The sequence below is a fragment of the Zea mays genome, chromosome 7 (genome assembly GCF_902167145.1).
Source record: "Zea mays cultivar B73 chromosome 7, Zm-B73-REFERENCE-NAM-5.0, whole genome shotgun sequence".
Classification (NCBI taxonomy): Eukaryota; Viridiplantae; Streptophyta; class Magnoliopsida; order Poales; family Poaceae; genus Zea; species Zea mays.
The window spans coordinates 130886147-130901770 of NC_050102.1; positions in this window are offsets into that span (position 1 = coordinate 130886147).

Genomic DNA, 15624 nt, shown 5'->3' on the forward strand with positions numbered 1-15624 from the left:
CATAATAATGGCAGTCTATATAACGACAGAAAGTGTTTCTCTACATGAATGCTTTCTTGATAAGAAATGACAAATCTGTTTCTCAGCAACTTTATTCGTATATATACTATTGGGTAAAACACATCATGAGCGAGAACAATAAAAAACTCACGGGCGTCGGGTGGATGCTGGCTTCGGCGGTTCAGTTGGATAAAACAGCAAAGACAAACATAATACATAAACAGGCTAACGGGCCGTGGGGCACTGCCGCGGTGCCGCCCGTACTGGGCTGAACCGTTGAGGTTTGGGAAGTTCGGGTACCCAAATTAACCAAAATGACTTCGGTTTTTTATAGCTAGTATCCAAATTTCCCAAATAAATATCGGATTCTGGGTAATTCGGGTTCGAGTTCGGTTATCGGGTTACATTTTTTTTGCCCAGCCCTATTTGTAGCGGATGCAAATAGACCTGCAAAAATGAAGGCGAAATGAATGAGGGGAGGCGAAGACACTTTTAGCAACCAACCTGTCGGCGTTTCGACCCCATGGGGTCCCTGGACCGACGAGTAAATTGCCGCTGCGTGTCCCAGCCCAGATGGGTCGGCGCGAGACGGAACACAAAGGGGGGAAAACAGCAAGGGGAAACCGCGGCCTTCGTGTTGTCCTGCGCCCAGGACGGATGCGCTTGCAGTAGGGGGTTACAAGCGTTCGCGAGGGAGAGAGAGAGACTGTCCGCCAGCCCGTTCTCCCGCGCGGCCACCCTCTCGTACGGGAGCCCTGGGCCTTCCTTTTATAGACGTAAGGAGAGGGCCCAGGTGTACAATGGGGGGTGTAGCAATGTGCTAACGTGTCTAGTAGAGAGGAGACAGAGCCCTAAGTACATGCCGTCGTGGCTGTCGGAGAGGTTTTGGCACCCTGTTCATGTGATGTCGTGGCCGTCGGAGGAGCGTTTGAGCCCCGTGGAAGTACAACTGTCGGGGCTGTCGGATCCTTGCTGACGTCTCCTTGCTTCCGTAAGGGGCTGAGAGCCGCCGTCGTCATGGAGCACGCGGGGTGCCATCATTACTTGTTTACCGGGGCGAGCCAGATGGGACGCCAGTCTTGTTCCCCTTAGCCTGAGCTAGCTAGGGGTAGGGTAATGATGGCCCCCCCTGTGGCGTGGTCGGTCCGAGCCCGAGGTCGGGCGAGGCGGAGGCTCCTCCGAGGTCGAGGCTGAGTCTGAGCCCGGGGGTCGGGCGAGGCGGAGACCGTCGTCCGAGGTCGAGGTTGAGTCCGAGCCCTGGGGTCGGGCGAGGCGGAGGCTCCTCCGAGGTCGAGGCTGAGTCTGAGCCCGGGGGTCGGGCGAGGCGGAGACCGTCGTCCGAGGTCGAGGTTGAGTCCGAGCCCTGGGGTCGGGCGAGGCCGAGACCGTCGTCCGAGGTCGAGGTTGAGTCCGAGCCCCGGGGGTCGGGCGAGGCGGAGACCGTCGTCCGAGGTCGAGGTTGAGTCCGAGCCCTGGGGTCGGGCGAGGCGGAGACCGCCTTTCGAAGTCGAGGCAGAGTCCGAGCCCTAGGGTTGGGCGAGGCGGAGACCGTCGTCCGACGTCGAGGTTGAGTCCGAGCCCTGGGGTCGGGCGAGGCGGAGACCGTCGTCCGGCGTCGAGGTTGAGTCCGAGCCCTAGGGTCGGGCGAGGCGGAGACCGTCGTCCGGCGTCAAGGTTGAGTCCGAGCCCTGGGATCGGGCGGGGCGGAGCTTCCTATGGCGCCTAAGGTCGGTCTTGGCGGCTGTCAGCCTCACCCTGACGGGTGGCACAGCAGTCGGAGCAGCACAGGCGGCGCTGTTTTCCTGTCAGGTTGGTCAGTGGAGCGGCGAAGTGACTGCGGTCACTTCGGCTCTGTCGACTGAGGAGCGCGCGTCAGGATAAGGTGTCAGTCGATCCTTGCATTAAATGCTCCTACGATACGATCGGTTGGCGTGGCGATCTGGCCAAGGTTGCTTCTCCACGAAGCCTGTCCGAGCTGGGCCTCGGGCGAGTCGAAGGTGCGTCCGTTGCTTGAGGGGACCCTCGGGCGAGACGTGAATCCTCCTGGGTCGGCTGCCTTTGCCCGAGGCTGGGCTCGGGCGAGGCGAGATCGTGTCCCTTAAGTGGACGGAGCCTTGACCTGAATCGCGCCCATCAGGCCTTTGCAGCTTTGTGCTGATGGGGGTTACCAGCTGAGATTAGGAGTCTTGGGGGTACCCCTCATTATGGTCCCCGACAGTAGCCCCCGAGCCTCGAAGGGAGTGTTAGTACTCGCTTGGAGGCTTTTGTCGCACTTTTTTGCAAGGGGACCGACCTTTCTCGGTTGTATTTTGTTCCGGTGGGTGCGCGCGAGCGCACCCGCCGGGTGTAGCCCACGAGGCCTCGGAGGAGTGGTTTGACTCCTTCGAGGTCTTAGCGCGTTTCGTGATGCCTCGGCCGGTCTGGTTGTTCCCTCATGCGAACTGGCCGTAGCTCAGGTGCATAGTCAGGTTCCAAGTTCTCGGGCTGGTATGTTGACGCTGTCAACGGTTTGGCCGGAGCCGGGTTTGCGAGAGGAGCCCCCGAGCCTCCGCGCAGAGCGAGAGGACGGTCAAGGACTGACTTGGCTTTTTTCATACGCCCCTGCGTTGCCTTTCCGCAAGGAGGGGGGGGGAAGCGCCATGTTGCCCTCGGAAGGCGCCGAACATGGTGTCTCCAGTGAGTTGCTAACGGGTGATCCGAGTGGACGCTCGTGCCCCGTTCGATAAGGGTCGGCTAGTGGCCCAGAGGCGCGCTCCAAAAGTACCTGCAGGTGATTTGCCGGACCCGGTCCCGTTTGATAGGGTCCGAGGGCTCGATGCCTCCCTCTAATGGGATTCCGTTACAGAATCGCTCCTGCTGGTCTTGGAAATGTCCTAGGGTACCTCGGGAGCGTAGCCCGAGCCTCGGCCATGTATCGGACGTACCTAGAGTCATCCCTCGCTCTGCGTGCTCTGAGGCGGCTGTCGAACCCTTCGGGGGCCAGCCTACGAACCCCTGATCAGTAGTGGGCGCGGAGCCCGAGTGGTCTGAGGCGGCTGTCGAACCCCTCCGAGGGGCCAGCCTTCGAACCTCTGACCAGTAGTGGGCGCGGAGCCCGAGTGCTCTGAGGCGGCTGTCGAACCCTTCCGAGGGGCCAGCCTTCGAACCTCTGATCAGTAGTAGGCGCGGAGCCCAAGTGCTCTGAGGCGGCTGTTGAACCCTTCCGAGGGGCCAGCCTTCGAACCTCTGATCAGTAGGAGGGCTCAGGGCCCGCTTCCTTCGCGGAGAAGGATCCCTTTCGAAGTATCCCCTTTCCCGGTCCCTGTGGCAAGAGAGAGAAAGAAGAAGAGGAAAAGGATATGAAATCGAACGACGTGGCGCACCTTTTTGACGCGGTCATCATGGCTGAGGTGAAGTGTCGCCTGCTTCGCCTGCCAAAGGTGCCGCCTGTCCTGTCGCAGAGTTAATGCGACGGGATGAGTGGTTCGCGGGGCGGCCGTTGTGCGTGCGCGAGCCGTTCGAGGAACGGGACACAGGCGCGTCGTCTTCACGCCGTGGGAGAGGGCTCTCTCGCTATCCCAGGAGGAGACGTGAGCCTGTAGACGACTTGGCTGCTGCTTCCGCCCGCCTGTCGCCGCCATTACTGCCGGCCCACTTTTGGCCATATCGACCGTCGCGCCTTCTCCCGCGGCTGACTGACCCGTGACCGATGTGCTCGGTTGGCACTGTTGGGCCATGCACAGGGTTGCCTCGAGTCGCGGCACCGGTTCCGCAGTCGAGAAGGCGCGGTACTGGCGCAACTGGCGGTGCAGTTTCTCGCACGTAGTAACCGGCGCGCCGGTTACATGACGTGTGGGCCTGGGCCTCCATGCTGGACGCGTCGGAGTCGAAAGGGTGCGCCCCATTGGTGCGGTTGCATGCCGCCTGCATGGCGGTCCGCCCTTTCACCCGCTGGTCTGGGCGAAAGTGGAGGAGTGTTTGTAACCGCTGGGCAGTTACGCGCACCGCGCGCGGCGGTTTGGCCTCTTCTGTCCTGGGCCAGCTTGCATGACGCGTGGGACCCAGCCCCCATGTCGTAGGGGGAGGACCTTGGAGCGTGTTGGTGAAGACTCTGTCCGCGACGGCTGAGGACACAAGTGGGGAGAGTCGCCTTTAAAAGGAGGGCGACCCCCTTGGATGGCAACCATGTCTTCGCACTCTCCTCATGCATCACGCCCTTCCACCTTCCGAGCCCCCGGATGGGGAGCGCCCGCGTTGCTTTCGTCTTGTCGTCGTTGGAGGAACGCAACTTCGCGGAAGTTGGTACCTTTCGGCCATCGCTCGGCTTCAAGGATTTTCATCAGGCAGCCCGGCTGTATCCCCTCGCCGGTGGTCACCCAAGACGGTGACCACCAGTTTGATGGTGGGGAGAAGCAAGCCGAGCTGCGACCTCCGCCCCACCCTCAGCTTCAAGGATCTTCATCATCCTTGCTGGGGCGGAGGGCGAGCTGAGCCGGAGCTCTACCTCCCGCGTGGGTTCGTGGGTCACCCTCTCCTTCAGCATTCAGGGGAGAGGGCGCTCACTGGCCTAGCGGAAGGGGCGGACTTCGACAACGTGGGGCTGGTCGCAAGCGTCGTCAGCTTCAGCGCGTTGGGCTCGCTGGCTCAGCTGGCTTTGGCTCGGCTCCCGGTGCCCCCTCCCGCCGTCGGGTGGAGTGCGGCTATCATTCGTCATGAGCCGGGCTGAGGTCCTCGGGGGACAGCTGGGCGCAGGTGGCTGGAGAAGTCCTCGTCGCCGATGGGATCGCTGCCGCCATCTGCGCTCCGGGCCTCCGGCTCTTTGGCTTTGATAGCTTGTCCTCGCCCCTCGAGTGGGGACGTGGGCGAGGGCCTTGTCGCAGCAGCGTCTGCCCTGAGGTCATCGCTGTTGTTGTTTGGCCGCCCGGAGCGGAGGTCGTTGTCGCTGCTGCCGGAGCGGGCGGCGGCGGGCCACTTGGGGTTTTGTCGTCCCGCAGGCCCTCCAATGTGGGGGGTTGTTCGTACCTGCGGGGACGGAACCGGAGTTCCGTTTGTAATGGCACCTTGAGTGCCGGTGTCTGTTCATTGTGGCTGTCGGGGCCTGAACATCTATGTATTTTGGCGTAAAGCCGTGTTTTTTCCTCATTTCGAGCACTAGGACTCGCCTGTCGGCTAGCTGGACCGCTTAACCAAGTGTGAGTTGCCTCGTGCGGAAGGTGACGAGTGAGGTATCCATATCCCGGAGGCGTAGGAGTCCCTCGGCTCGGTCGGCCTTGCCGCCCGAGGCTTCTCTTGCTTAGTTAAAGAAACCCTCGGCCGCTCTACGATGAGCCGGAGCCGGAGGCAGCGGTGTCAGCATGGACAGAGGCGGAGTTGGCTCGAAAAGAAGCTTCGTCGGCCAGATCCTGACCGGACTGTCCACTGGCTGGACCAGCGCCGGAGTCGGGTTGCCGAGGCCATGAGCCGGGCTAATGTCCTCGGGGGACAGTTGGCTGAGGCTACGGAGCGGCCGGTCGAGCCGTCTGCTCGGGCCGGGTTCCTGGAGGAGGCCCTAGCGGTGATGGCTCAGGCGTGGTGCCGACAGGTTCCTTCGAGGCGGAGATCCTCCGACCGTGTCGTCGTCCGAGGCCGAGTCGGATTCCACCGAAGGCGGAGTCGGTGCCGAGGGTGCTACTACTCCCCCTGCTGATGTCTGATCCTGCAGGAACAGTTTATCTGTAGTGTGCGTATATTTTTTGCGGCCACCGAGGCCCAAACATACCGTCGTCGTGTTGTAAAGCTGCGTTTCTTTTCCCCTTGTTTCGAGTATCAGGACTTATTTGTCGGTAACAGAATTGTTTGTCCGAGCGAGAGTTACTTTTCACGGAAGGTGATGAGTGAGGTATCTGTATCCCGGAGGCGTGGGAGTCCCTCGTCTCGGTCGGCCTTGCCGCTTACGTGTACTCTTACTCGTCCATAGGATTCTGTTATCGATATAGTCGAGAAGGCACGAAAAATCGTTTCAGCAGAAAAGTTTTCAAGCATTAAGACTTGTTCGGTCAGCGGAATCGCTTATCCGAGCGTGAGTTACTTATCGCAGAATGTGATGAGTGAGGTATCCGTATCCCGGAGGCGTAGGAGTCTCTCGGCTCGGTCGGCCTTGCCTGCTTACGTGTACTCCGTCGTTTTCAGGATCCCACTATCGAAGTAGTCGAAAAGCACGAAAGATATTCTGGCAGAAAGACTTTTTCCGAGGAAAATTTTGACGCAGAGGGGGTGCCCCCCTTCTAGCCCCCGAGGGAGGGTCGGGCTTTGCCGAGGCAAGGCTGACCCTTCCTTGACGGGTAGACTTTATTTGTGTATGTAAACGAGGTATATGAATGACTTGAAAACATCTTAAGGGTAGAAGCGACGTAGCTGTCGGATGTTCCAAGCGTTGCTGTAGACCTCGCCTCGACCGTTGGCCAGCTTGTATGTTCCGGGCTTCAGAATATTGGCGATGATGAATGGCCCTTCCCAGGGAGGCGTGAGCTTGTGACGCCCTTGGGCGTCTTGTCGTAGCCGAAGTACCAAGTCGCCCACCTGGAGGTCTCGGGACCGAACCCCTCGGGCGTGGTAGCGTCGCAGGGACTGCTGATACCGCGCCGAGTGTAGTAAGGCCATGTCCCGAGCCTCTTCCAGCTGGTCCAGTGAGTCTTCTCGGTTGGTTCGATTGCTTCGGTCGTCGTACGCCTTCGTCCTCGGGGATCCGTATTCTAAGTCTGTGGGCAAGATAGCCTCGGCCCCATAGACTAGAAAGAACAGCGTGAAGCCCGTGGCTCAGCTTGGCGTCGTTCTCAGACTCCAGACCACCGAGGGGAGTTCCTTCATCCATCGCCCGCCGAACTTGTTGAGGTCGTTGTAGATTCGTGGCTTGAGTCCTTGCATAATCATGCCGTTGGCACGCTCTACCTGCCCATTCGTCATGGGGTGAGCTACGGTGGCCTAGTCCACTCGGATGTGGTGGTCCTCGCAGAAGTCCAGGAACTTTCTGCCAGTGAACTGGGTGCCGTTGTCGGTGATGATGGAGTTCGGGACCCCAAAGCGATGGATGATGTTGGTGAAGAACGCCACCGCCTGTTCAGACCTGATGCTGTTTAGGGGTCGGACCTCGATCCACTTGGAGAATTTGTCGACAGCGACCAGCAGGTGCGTGTAGCCCCCGGGTGCCTTCTGCAAGGGACCGACGAGGTCCGGACCCCACACAACAAATGGCCAGGTGATGGGTATCGTTTGCAGATCCTGAGCGGGCAGGTGGGTCTGCTTTGCGTAGAATTGACACCCTTGGCAGGTGCGTACAATCCTAGTGGCGTCGGCCACCGCGGTTGGCCAGTAGGAACCCTGTCGGAAGGCGTTTCCAACGAGGGCCTGAGGTGCTGCGTGGTGACCGCAACCCCCCGAGTGTATTTCTTGTAATAACTCCTGACCTTCGGCGATGGATATGCATCGCTGGAGGATGCCTGAGGGGCTGCGGTGGTAGAGCTTCTTCCCGTCACCCAGCAAGACGAACGACTTGGCGCGCCGCGCCAGTCGCCGAGCTTCGGCTCTGTCGAGGGGTAGCTCTCCTCGGTGGAGATATTGCAGGTACGGGGTCTGCCAGTTTCGATTAGGCGTGACCCCATTCTGCTCTTCCTCGACGTGCAGTGCCTCACCCTCGGGGGCCGAGGGTGCCTCGGGCTGAGCCGAGGGCGCCTCGGGCAGGGCCGAGACCTTCTCGGGCTCGGGCGTGTCGTCGGTCTTGACTGAGGGTTGATGTAGGTCTCGGGAGAAGACATCCAGGGGAACCGTTGTCCGCCCCGAGGCTATCTTAGCCAGCTCGTCCGCAGTCTCGTTGTATCGTCGGGCGATGTGGTTGAGCTCGAGCCCATAGAACTTGTCCTCCAGGCGTCGAACCTCATCGCAGTAGGCTTCCATCTTCGGGTCGCGGCAATGGGAGTTCTTCATGACTTGGTCGATGACAAGCTGCGAGTCGCCACGAGTGTCGAGGCATCGGGCCCCTAGCTCGATGGCGATGCGCAACCCGTTAACCAGAGCCTCGTACTCGGCCACGTTGTTGGACACCGGGAAATGGAGGCGCAACACGTAGCGGAGGTGCTTCCCGAGGGGTGAGATGAAGAGCAGGCCCGCGCCCGCTCCTGTTTTCATCAACGACCCGTCGAAAAACATGGTCTAGAGTTCCGGTTGGATCGGAGCTGCTGGAAGCTGGGTATCGACCCATTCAGCCACAAAGTCCGCCAAGACTTAGGACTTGATGGCCTTCCGAGGAGCGAACGAGATTGTCTCGCCCATGATCTCCACCGCCCACTTTGCAATCCTACTCGAGGCCTCTCGGCACTGGATGATCTCCCACAGGGGAAAGGATGACACCATAGTCACCGGGTGAGACTCGAAGTAGTGTCGCAACTTTCGCCGCGTCAGAATTACCGCGTACAGTAGCTTCTGGATTTGCGGGTAGCGGATTTTGATCTCGGACAGTACTTCACTGATGAAGTAGACCGGCCTCTGGACGGGCAATGCGTGCCCCTCTTCTCGTCTCTCGACCACGATTGCGGCGTTGACCACCTGAGTGGTAGCGGCGACGTAGATCAAGAGGGCTTTCCGGCAGCGGGGGGCACCAAGATGGGCGCGCTTGTAAGGAGCGCTTTTAGGTTCCCGAGGGCTTCCTCGGCCTCGGGGGTCCAAGTGAAGCGCTCGGTCTTCCTTAAGAGGCGGTACAGAGGTAGGCCACTTTTGCCGAGGCGCGAGATGAAACGGCTCAGAGCCGCAAGGCATCCCGTGACCCTCTGTACTCCTTTCAAGTCCTTGATGGGCCCCATGTTGGTGATGGCCGCGATTTTCTCTGGGTTGGCCTCGATGCCCCGCTCGGAGACGATGAACCCCAAGAGCATGCCTCGAGGGACTCCGAAGACACACTTCTCGGGATTGAGTTTTACGCCTTTTGCCTTGAGACACTGGAATGTCGTTTCAAGGTCGGAGAGGAGGTCGGAGGCCTTTCTCGTCTTGACTACGATGTCATCGACGTAAGCCTCGACCGTTCGACCAATGTGCTCTCCGAACACGTGGTTCATGCACCTTTGGTATGTCGCACCCGCATTTCTCAAACCAAATGGCATAGTAACGTAGCAGTACATGCCAAAGGGTGTGATGAAAGAAGTCGCGAGCTGGTCGGACTCTTTCATCCTGATTTGGTGATACCCTGAGTAGGCATCGAGGAAAGATAGGGTTTCGCACCCAGCAGTGGAATCCACGATTTGATCGATGCGAGGCAGAGGGTAGGGAACCTTCGGACATGCATTGTTCAGACCAGTGTAGTCTACACACATCCGCCATTTCCCTCCTTTGTTTCTCACAAGCACAGGGTTGGCAAGCCATTCGGGATGGAATACCTCTTTGATGAACCCTGCAGCCATCAGCTTGTGGATCTCCTCGCCTATGGCTCTGCGCTTTTCTTCGTCGAATCGGCGCAGAGGCTGCTTCACGGGTCGGGCTCCAGCTCAGATATCTAGCGAGTGCTCGGCGACATCCCTCGGTATGCCAGGCATGTCCGAGGGACTCCACGCAAAAACTTTGGCGTTCGCGCGGAGAAAGTCGACGAGCACTGCTTCCTATTTGGGGTCGAGCTCGGAGCCGATCCGGATCTGCTTGGAGGCGTCGTTGCTGGGGTCGAGAGGGACGGACTTGACCGTCTCAGCTGGCTCGAAGTTGCCAGCGTGGCACTTCGCATCTGGCGCCTCCTTGGAGAGGCTCTCCAGGTCGGCGATGAGGGCCTCGGATTCGGCGAGGGCCTCGGCGTACTCCACGCACTCCACGTTGCATTCATACGCGTGTCGGTACGTGGAGCCGATGGTGATGACCCCGTTGGGGCCCGACATCTTGAGCTTGAGGTAGGTGTAGTTGGGGACGGCCATGAACTTGGCGTAGCATGGTCTCCCCAGCACTGCGTGGTAGGTTCCTCGGAACCCGACCACCTCGAACGTGAGGGTTTCCTTTCGAAAGTTGGAGGGAGTCCCGAAGCAGACGGGCAGATCGAGTTGCCCAAGGGGTTGGACGCGTTTCTCGGGGATGATCCCGTGAAAAGGCGCCGCGCTGGCCCGGATCGAGGACAGATCGATCTGTAGGAGCCCGAGGGTCTCGGTGTAGATGATGTTGAGGTTGCTGCCTCCATCCATGAGGCCCTTGGTAAGCCTGATGTTGCCGATGACGGGATCGACAACGAGCGGGTACTTCCCCGGGCTTGGCACGCGGTCGGGGTGGTCGCCCTGGTCGAAGGTGATGGGCTTGTTGGACTAGTCTAGGTAGATTGGCGCCGCCACCTTTACCGAGCAGACCTCCCGGCGCTCTTGCTTGCGGTGCCGAGCCAAGGCGTTCGCCACTTGCCCACCGTAGATCATGAAGCAGTCGTGGACCTCGGGGAACTCCTCTGCCTTGTGATCCTCCTTGTCGTTGTTGTGGGCTCTGCCACCTTCCGCCGGTGGCCCGGCCTTGTGGAAATAGCGTCGAAGCATGACGCACTCCTCAAGGGTGTGCTTGACGGGACCCTGATGATAGGGGCGCGACTCCTTGAGCATCTTGTCAAACAGGTTGGCGCCTCCGAGAGGCTTCCGAGGGTTCCTGTGCTCGGCGGCGGTGACAAGGTCTGTGTCGGCGGCGTCGCGTTTCACTTGCGGCTTCTTCTTGCCCTTCTTCCTCGCGTCGCGCTGAGCGGACACCTCGGGGACGTCTTCCGGCTGGCGCCCCTGAGGATGCTTGTCCTTTTGGAAGATGGCCTCGACCGCCTCCTAACCAGAGGCGAACTTGGTGGCGATGTCCATCAGCTCGCTCGCCCTGGTGGGAGTCTTGCGACCCAGCTTGCTCACCAGGTCGCGGCAAGTGGTGCCGACGAGGAACGCGCCGATGACATCCGAGTGGGTGACGTTGGGCAGCTCGGTGCGCTGCTTCGAAAATCACCGGATGTAGTCCCGGAGGGATTCTCCCGGCTGCTGGCGACAGCTTCGGAGATCCCAGGAGTTCCCAGGGCGCACGTATGTGCCCTGGAAGTTGCCGGCGAAGGCTTTGACCAGGTCGTCCCAGTTGGAGATTTGCGCAGGAGGCAGATGCTCCAGCTAGGCTCGGGCCGCGTCAGAGAGGAACATGGGAAGGTTGTGGATGATGAGGTTGTCATCGTCCGTCCCACCCAGCTGGCAGGCCAACCGGTAGTCCGCGAGCCACAGTTCCGGCTTTGACTCCCCCGAGTACTTGGTGATGGTAGTCGGGGTTCGGAACCGGGTTGGGAACGGCGCCCGTCGAATGGCCCGGCTGAAAGCTCGCGGACCAGGTGGTTCAGGCGAGGAGCTCTGATCCTCCCCGCTGTCGTAGCGTCCCCCACGCCTGGGGTGGTAGCCTCGGCGCACCTTCTCGTCGAGGTGGGCTCGACGGTCGTGGCGGTGGTGCTTGTTGCCGAGGCGACCCGGGGCCGCAGGCGCTGTGTCCCGCGTGCGCCTGGTGCGGACCGAGGCTTCCCGCATGAATCGGGAAGTCGCGGCGCGATGCTCCGGGGGGTTACCCTTGCCTTCGGGAGGCAGAGCTTTCGGCCCGTCGGACCGCGGAATCTTCCAGGAGATTCTTGAGCTCTCCCTGGATACGCCGCCCCTCGGTGGTGGATGGTTCCGGCATCGCTCGGAGTAGTATTGCTGCTGCAGCCAGGTTCTAGCCGACCCCGCTGGAAGCTGGGGGCAGCCTCGCCCTGGCATCATCGGCGATGCGGTGCTGGACGTCCTGGGCTAGATGACGCGCTTCTCCGGCCGGTGCTCGGCCTGCCCACTCCTGCCCGATATTTTGCCGAAGCTGCACAAGTTGTCCTACTTCCTCGTCGTCCTGACCCCCCGCAGGGACTGGGACCACAGCTAGCTCCCGAAGGATGTCAACGTGAGGCGCAGGCCTAGGGGGATCACTGTCCTCCGGCATACCAAGATGGTTGCCTTCGTCGAGACCCCCTAGATCGACGTGGAAGCATTCGTGACTTGGGCCACAGTCCTCGTCGCCGAGGCTGTGGCTACTATCGGAGCAATCGGAGAGGCAGTAGTCACATGCGGTCATGAAGTCCTGCATGACACTGGGGTCACCGAGCCCGGAGAAATCCCAACCAGAGTCGGGCTCGTCATCTTCCTCGGAACCCAGGGGCCCCCAGGTCAAGATGGCCGTCAGTCGGTCCCAGGTTGACCGCATATGATACCCTGGAGGGTTTGGACGTGCCTTTATGAAAGCGTCCACCGAAGCGGGGTTGCTTGGTGGGTCGCAACTGAATCTAAAAGGCATGGAACGGGAAACTGATGATACCTCTTGATCGACGGGTGGTGACGAAGTCGCGTTAGGGGCGGACTGCACCGTTGTTTGAGGTACGAAGCTAACGCCCAGCAAGTCCTTCGCGAGCGTGCTAGCGTCGTCCGTCAGCTTGGGGTTGGCGTGTTGCGGGGAGACGACGCTCGTCTTCGTCTCAAACGCGAGGTCAACGCCCGACGTGTCCCCCGCTGGGGCGCCGACGCCGTCGACTCGCTCGACAGCCGACGAGGTGCCGCCTCCTGCTTGGCCATGCCTGCCCCGCCTCCTCCTCCGTCGGCGGGGAAAGTGGCGGGACAGACTCGGATGTTGCTCTTCCGCCACGTGGGGAAGACGTCGTTGATTCCGCCGCCCGCGGGCGGGCTGACGGCCGCCATTGTCGTTGTCGCGCGGCGGAGGAAGGAGTATCATGTCGTAGCTGCCGTCGAGGGACATGAACTCAAGACTCCCGAAACGGAGCATCGTCCCGGGTTGGAGAGGTTGCTGGAGACTACCCATCTGGAGCTTGACGGGAAGCTGTTCGTCAACACGCAGCATGCCCCTACCTGGCGCGCCAACTGTCGGCGTTTCGACCCCGGGGGGTCCCTGGACCGACGAGTAAATTGTCGCTGCGTGTCCCAACCCAGATGGGTCGGCGCGAGACAGAACACAAAGGGGGGAAAACAGCAAGGGGAAACCACGGCCTTCGTGTTGTCCTGCGCCCAGGGCGGATGCGCTTGCAGTAGGGGGTTACAAGCATTCGCAAGGGAGAGAGAGAGAGACTGTCCGCCAGCCCGTTCTCCCGCGTGGCGACCCTCTCGTACGAGAGCCCTGGGCCTTCCTTTTATAGACGTAAGGAGAGGGCCCAGGTGGACAATGGGGGGTGTAGCAATGTGCTAACGTGTCTAGTAGAGAGGAGCCAGAGCCCTAAGTACATGCCATTGTGGCTGTCGGAGAGGTTTTGGCGCCCTATTCATGTGATGTTGTGGCCGTCGGAGGAGCGCTTGAGCCCCATGGAAGTACAACTATCGGGGCTGTCGGATCCTTGCTGGCGTCTCCTTGCTTCCGTAAGGGGCTGAGAGCCGTCGTCGTCATGGAGCACGCGGGGTGCCATCATTACTTGTTTACCGGGGCGAGCCAGATGGCACGCCGGTCTTGTTCCCCGTAGCCTGAGCTAGCTAGGGGTAGGGTAATGATGGCCCCCCCTGTGGCGTGGTCGGTCCGAGCCCGAGGTCGGGCGAGGCGGAGGCTCCTCCGAGGTCGAGGCTGAGTCTGAGCCCGGGGGTCGGGCGAGGCGGAGACCGTCGTCCGAGGTCGAGGTTGAGTCTGAGCCCTAGGGTCGGGCGAGGCGGAGACCGTCGTCCGAGGTCGAGGTTGAGTCCGAGCACCGGGGGTCGGGCGAGGCGGAGACCGTCGTCCGAGGTCGAGGTTGAGTCCGAGCCCTGGGGTCGGGCGAGGTGGAGACCGCCTTCCAAAGTCGAGGTTGAGTCCGAGCCCTGGGGTTGGGCGAGGCGGAGACCGTCGTTCGGCGTCGAGGTTGAGTCCGAGCCCTGGGGTCGGGCGAGGCGGAGACCGTCGTCCGGCGTCGAGGTTGAGTCCGAGCCCTAGGGTCGGGCGAGGCGGAGACCGTCGTCCGGCGTCGAGGTTGAGTCCGAGCCTTGGGGTCGGGCGAGGCGGAGCTTCCTATGGCGCCTGAGGTCGGTCTTGGCGGCTGTCAGCCTCACCCTGACGGGTGACACAGCAGTCGGAGCAGTACAGGCGGTGCTGTTTTCCTGTCAGGTCGGTCAGTGGAGCGGCGAAGTGACTGCGGTCACTTCGGCTCTGTCGACTGAGGAGCGCGCGTCAGGATAAGGTGTCAGTCGATCCTTGCATTAAATGCTCCTGCGATACGATCGGTTGGTGTGGCGATCTGGCCAAGGTTGCTTCTCCACGAAGCCTGTCCGAGCTGGGCCTCGGGCGAGTCGAAGGTGCATCCGTTGCTTGAGGGTACCCTCGGGCGAGACGTGAATCCTCCTGGGTCGGCTGCCTTTGCCCGAGGCTGGGCTCGGCCGAGGCGAGATCGTGTCCCTTAAGTGGACGGAGCCTTGACCTGAATCGCGCCCATCAGGCCTTTGCAGCTTTGTGTTGATGGGGGTTACCAGCTGAGATTAGGAGTCTTGGGGGTACCCCTAATTATGGTCCCCGACACAACCATAAGTCGCTGTAAATGAACCGACGTGTAGTGTCCGATGTACCACCAAACATGTGCAGTGCATTGTAAATCTCCGCATACATGTTGCATGCCTTACTAGGTGCCCTATCCGGTTTGACATTAGTTGTTGGTATTCAGTGCACACGTGCAGGTTCGGTGTACTCAATCTTCTAACCCTTACTTCAGCTCAGGCATGTTACCTATCTGATACCTTATCCGATGCACCACTAGATATGTCCGGTGTTACTCTAGCCAGGAGGTTTTATAAATCCTACATGTTTCATGTACGCAACCAACGAGATGTTAACGAGATCGATATGCCCGATTTCCATGACATGTTCAATGAACCTTACCGGTTAAAAAAATGTCATTTATCGGCAGGTTGTCCACAATGGTAAAAATGGGATTGTCCAATCACCTTGTTGGGATTGCCCATGGCGATAAAAATCGACAGATCACACCAACTGTGTTTGTGGTTTGATCGTCATTATGTACCAGACGGAATAAGGTCCACTTTATTTTGGCTGGAAGCTCGATAGTAAAGACGATATGAAGTGGCCCAAGAAAGGCTATTTCGAAGACCCAGTTGCGCATGGGAAATGCCTAGGGCTATTCACGAAATTACCTAATCGGGAGGTTGGCCCTTGCGTGCCATCCTTACAAGGGATTGCAACTAGGACTAGAAGAAAGTTTGTACGTTTGTCGATACCTCAGTAAAAATATTAAAGTCATCTATGTGAGTTTTTATCTTTATCGCCTTTTAGCTTCTGTATTTATATTGTGTAGCTTGATGGTGTGCTTTACCTTACTTGTCTAGTTGATAGATTTAAAGTCTAGGTTGCATCACTCTTTGTGGTTGATATAGTAGAATATTTAGGTAAAATCGTAGTCACACCTTGATAGTTCATTTTTTAAAAATAGAGGCCTCTGTTTGTGGTCTAGAGTTTTAAGTTGTCTAATTTATTTTCTCTTATGTGACATAGTTTCTTTAGTGATCTTTTACTCCTCAGGACATCAGTAATAATTTATTTAGGATATTTTATCATATGATTATGCAAGACAGAAAGATATCCCCTCCATCCTAAATTAATATTTATTTTAGCTCTCTTAATTTTTATTTCTATATTAAAATAGATGATGATGAA